The following is a 5,959-nucleotide window of genomic DNA, read 5'->3' on the forward strand; positions in this document are numbered from 1 at the left end:
GTCAAATATATAGTCATGTTAGTCTGAAGAATCAGTCTGTAGAGACATCTTGCAGGACCTTTGAGGCTCACAGAAAGAAAGAAGTTGGCAGCAGGAGCTTTCCTAGACTTCAGTCTACTTCCTCAGATGCATTTAGATGCAATAATACTAATATGTAGAGGGATCTTGTAGCGCCTTGGAGACTCACAGAAAGAAAGAAGTTTGCAGCAGGAGCTTTCCTAGGCTTAAGTCTGCTGCCTCAGATGCATTTCATAGACTGAAGTCTAGGAAAGCTCATGTTGCCAACTCCTTTATTTCAGTGAGTCTCAAAGGTGCTGCAAGATGTCTCTACATACAAGTTCCTGCAAGATGTCTCTACAGACTGATTCTTCAGACTAACATGACTATATATTTGACTAATAATAATAATAATAATAATAATATGCATTTGGGGAAGTAGACTTAAGTCTATGACAGCTCATGCTGCCAACTTCTTTCTTTTATTGAGCCTCAAAGGTGCTGCAAGTTCTCTCTACAGACTGAATCTTCAGACTAACACAGCTATATCTTTGAATAGGGTATTATTATTATTATGTGTATTATGTTTATTTATATCTTGCCTTCCTCTCAGTACAGGGACTCAAGGTGGCTAACAAAATTCCAAACAGTCTAAGTTAAAACAGTATGAAACATTAAAAATACAAAGTTAAAAAAAACAATTAAAATGTTACATTCTTAAAATTTAAAACTCTTTAAAACAAAAAACAGCAACAGCGCCCATGTCGATATGTGAGTTTCTTTGCAAGTTTCTTCAGAGGGGAGTGTTGCCATGGCCATTCTCTGAGGCTGAGAGAGTATGACTTGTATGTAAAGGTAAGGCATTCGAGAAAAATGGAAGATGTGACCAAATAAAAGCTAAAAGAAACACTCTTACAGAAATGTAAACTCATGCTTCTTGGTGATGCTCAAAAGGGAGGACATGGAGATTCCAACAACGACAACAACATAAAAACCCATTAGATGACCTTGAGCAAGTCACATCCTCTCAGCCTCAGAGGATGGCCATGGCAAACCCTGCAGAAACTCAGGAAGAAAAAACCCTATGATAGGGTCACCGTAGGGTCTCCATAAGTCCAAAATGACTTGATGGAAGCTCACTACATCAACAGCAACAACAAAATCCTTTGGATCTCTTAACGCTTTCAATCTCTGGTCCAGCCAAAGGCACGATCCAATACTAGGCCTAAGGTCTAATAAGCCTCAAAGAGTTCAATACGGGCAAAGCTGGCATAGCTTGATGCTCTTGAGCAGAATATGTTTCAGAACAGAGATCTTTTAAACTACTAAGGACTTTGTAAAAAGATAGATGGGTAACATTTTTTCTTCTTTTTCCCCTTTTCCCCCAGCCAATGATCTCGGGTTCCTTTGGTCTTCAAGAACCACCTGGAGAGAGAATTAATCAATTTTCATGCCTGCAAAAAGGCTTCTGGAAGTCAGGCTGGTGGCAGAAATACATGAGCAGCTTTCCGTTCGTGGGAGGTTTTAGAGGATCTGAGAGGAAACTTCTGCCAAAAGCTCTCAGCTGTAGTTGGACTCCAGGGAGAGCCCTTTTCCTTTTCGGAAAGGTCTGCAACTCAAGTTCAGCAACTCAAATCATAGCTGAGAAAAGGCATTGGGAAATGCACAGTTTTAAAAAACCCACTAAAGCTGCATCCACACTGCAGCAATAATCCGATTTGACACCTCTTTAACAGGCTTTAGTGGAGCTCTGGTGCCACAACAAATTGCATTTCCCAGAATTCCATAGCATGGAGCCGTGCCCATTAAAGGAGTGTCAAACCAGATTATTTCTACAGTGTGGGTGCAGCCATGGTTGTCTTCATGCCCTGCTTGCATGCTTCCTGGTTAGTCACTGTTGGAAATAGGATGCAGAACTAGATGGCCCCATGGTATAATCCCTCTGAATTTACCTACTATTCTTGAATTATAATTTGAAAGCATCATTTCAAGTTTACAGTTGGCCCTCCACATTTGCGCCTTTGATGTTTGTGGCTTGGATTATTTGTGGCTTTGATTAATATGTTCTCTCTAGGAATCTCTAAGTTCTCTAGGGCAATTCTGCTGGAAGTTGATTCTCTGCTGGAGAAGCTAGACGTTCCTAAACACTTCTCTAAGCATATGTAGGTCCTCCAGCATGATTTTGTGATCAACTTCTGGCAGATGTTGACCTCAGGACTTGCACTGGAGGACCTGAAGATTCCTAGAAAGATGTTCTCTTAGGTAAAAAGAAGAGTGGGGTTTTTTTTCATCTGTGGTTTTTCCACATTCACAGGAATGTGGGGGCAGGGGATCCTTCACTCCTAACCCCAGCGAATGTGGAATGTGGAGGGACCACTGCCATAGCAACTTAAGCTACTGATGGGGGGGGGGGGTCTAGATGAGTATGTGTGACTCCTGTGTTATTTTAGTGGCCTTGTCTCTTAATCCAGTTATGCTACTCAAAGCACAGAACCAAAGGTAGGAATGCTCCAGAGCTGTCAGAGACATAACACCCCATTTCCAGTTCCTCCAGAGTTCTGGATGGCTGCCATGTCTTGTCATGGGCACTATTTTGGGCAATCAGAAATTATGTTGTATGGCTCTTGGATACTTTTGGGAGCCTTTTGGGAAGTATATGAGCCTGTACAGACAGGCCAAAATAAAGCCGCTTCACTTTATTTGGAGGTATTCTGTTTAAAAGATGTATGCATCCTAAGGGGCCAGGAGCCGCGCCAAAGCCACCCTCCAATCCTAAGAACTGGAGCACAGCTTTGGTGCAGCTTCTGGCCTCTTACGATGCATGTGTCATTTGAAAAGCATACCTCCAAAGTGACCCAAAGCAGCTTTATTTTGGCCTGTCTGTATGGGCCCATATATTTGGTGGTTTTGATGCAGTTTCAGTGTGGGAGACCCCTGAAACAGCAATATATTAACCAATAAGATCAAGCAGTGTGTGTCACAGAGAGAGAAAGAGAGAAGAAGGGCTTTTTGGTTAGAAATAATGGTGGGCTGCTGTGGGTCAGCAAGGGGTCCAAGGGTCCCAGGCAGCCCATAGCCCATACAATTCCCACCCTTGCCCTCAATAATTTGGGACCAGAATATTAAATATCGAGATGGTGGTACTACATATATAAGGGTCATGGAGAGAGGCACTCCTGCATGTTGATTCACTCTGCTGGTTTTCTCTCTTTATCTCTAACTCATGTGGTTGGGCTGATATTTTATCTGTCACTTGTTCATTTGCCTTTTAATTTGTTCTGTGATGATAGTTTAAAATTTTCATGGATGCTAGCTGAGTGGTTTGGTTTTGAAGTAGAAAGGCAAGATAAGAAGATTCCTAATAAATAAATAAATTGCTCTTAGCTAGTCTCTTGAAGTGAGAGCCAGATTGTTTGTAGCACAGATACAGGATCCTTTAGTTGGAAGAGACCTCAAGGGCCATCCAGTCCAACCCCCCTGCCATGCAGGAATACACAAGTAAAGCACCCCCAACAGACAGCCATCTGATCTGCTTAAAAATCTCCAAAGAAGGAGACTCCACCACACTCTGAGGCAGCATATTCCACCATCAAACAGGTCTTACCATCAGGAAGTTCTTCCTAATGTTGAGGTGTAATCTCTTTTCCTATTATTATTATTATTATTATTATTATTACCCTGCCCTTTTCCCAAAACTGACTCAGGGCAGCTCACAACATTAAAAAAACAGTACAATTTAAAAGCATGCAAAAATGGCACTTTAAAATAGAATTCAATTATGACAGTATTAAAACAAATTACATGTCGTAGTTTCTGGAGCAACTGACAGCAAGTTTGCTCAATATGACATCCCTTCAAATATTTAAACATGACTATCATAGGTACAGTAAGGATCAGATTCCCCCCCCCCCCCCCCCAAAAAACCCCAAAAAACCCAACAACAGCAAACTCTGGAGATTCCTAAGACTGTTTCCTGCCAGCTATTTCCAAAACTCTATTGTTCTGTTTGTTCGTGTTCTTTCTTCCATTTCCTCTGTGTCACTGTATTTGTCATCCCAGACCACTGGTCACTGTGTCTCTGGGTCCGAACAGACAGGCCAGAAGCTGCTTCGGGTCACTTTGGAGGTGTGCTGTTTAAATGACACATGCATCTTAAGAGGCCAGAAGCTGTGCCAAAGCTCTGCTCCAATCCTAAGGACTGGAGTGTGGCTTCCGGCCTCTTGGGACGCATGCATCATTTAAACAGCATACCTCCAAAATGACCCAAAGCAGCTTTATTTTGGCCTGACTGTTCGGGCTGTCTGTCCCCCACGCCATCCCACCCTCTTGCAGGTATGTTTACCATTCCCAGCCCCATTTTTTACTTATTTCTTACATTTATTTATCACCCAATAGCCCAAACTCCCTGGCTGGAGGTAAAAATATTTTTTAAAACCCACAAAACATAGTATAAAAAACCCAACAACTACTGTAATCATAAATAACAACTGCAACATAAACCCAAAATAAAAACCAGAAGCATCTATAAAACATGAAGACTGTATGTATGAATGTATTAGTGACTCTTGCAAATCTGAAGGGACTTAGAATGGTAAAACAGCATAAACCACAGCCTTTTTATAAGTCCTTAGGGCAATGCAGAAGAAGGTACACTCTTTACCAGCAGTTCTGTTGCCTTACTGCTCCAGCAATCAGTTGATTGTGCACCCATTTACTTCTACAAACAAAACATTTGTTGTGTAAGTACAGCTCTTGCTAGAGCGGTTAACATTTGTCTGGACTGTGCCACTTTAAATGGCAAGTGGGGCTCATACTCCCAACATGTCAGGGGATAGTCTAGAATTCTACATTTATATGTACAAGACTTGGCAAGAGCACTGAAAAATAAGGCCAAGGATGCATCTACACTGTAGAAATGATCCAGGTTGACACCACTTTAACTGCTATGGCTCAGTGCTATGGTATCTACATGCTACAAACTATGTGCTACAAACTATGATTTGTAGTTTTTTGTGGCAGCAGAGTTCTCAGACAGAGAAGGCTAAATGTCTCACAAAGCTACCATTCCCAGCATCCATAGCTATGGCAATTAAAGTGCTGTCAGATATGATTATTTCTGCAGCCCCAGTGAGTTCAACCAAGATGATTCGAATGTAGATAGCATAAGATTACAGCTAATTTTCTAAATGGGGAGATTATTTACTGGCATGGAGGAATACTTCCTCATGTGATTTGCCACCTGTAGTCTGAAATGCACAAGGGATTTGCTACCTCACCGAGGCCCCAGATGTTCCGTTATTCGTGTTTTTTATTTCCTTCCTCCTTCCTTGAATATATTATTCAAAATATTTCATATCCCCTATGTGGTCTCTTGCCTTGTTTTGGTGATACATTGTTGCATATCTCACCCAAACTAAAAGGAAACTAGGTTAATGGCTGACAAATACTGCCATGATAAAGAAATGTTCAAGGCTACAGAGATGGGATAGAGTGGTAACTCTCTGTCCAAGTACCTTTATCTGTGGATATTTTAAATACTTTTTGGAAGCCTAAGCAACATTGTCATAAAATGTAAAACGTGTACTGAAAACCATGGATGAGAAGCTGCCAGTGTTAGGTGCGCACACTGGCCTCCCATGGGACCTTGAGGATTTACTTCCTTCTGCATGCCTTATGTTTTGTTTTCTTTTGTTTTTGTTACTTCTTTTGGAGAAAAAAGATACTGAAAAGGCTTCCCATGTCCTTTACAAGCCTTTTGGGTGCAATTTTGCCATGTTTTAGGCATCTCTAGACTATTTTAGCCCCCCAAAATACCTTTTTTTCTTACACAAAGTAAACCAGAAGTCAATTTAAAAGTATTACTTTTATTTGTAAGCTGCTTTGAGTCCCAATTTTAGGGGGAAAGTGTGATATTATTATTATTATTATTATTATTATTATTATTATTATTATTATTATTATT

This window comes from Sceloporus undulatus, chromosome 6, assembly GCF_019175285.1.
Source record: "Sceloporus undulatus isolate JIND9_A2432 ecotype Alabama chromosome 6, SceUnd_v1.1, whole genome shotgun sequence".
In the NCBI taxonomy this organism is placed as follows: Eukaryota; Metazoa; Chordata; class Lepidosauria; order Squamata; family Phrynosomatidae; genus Sceloporus; species Sceloporus undulatus.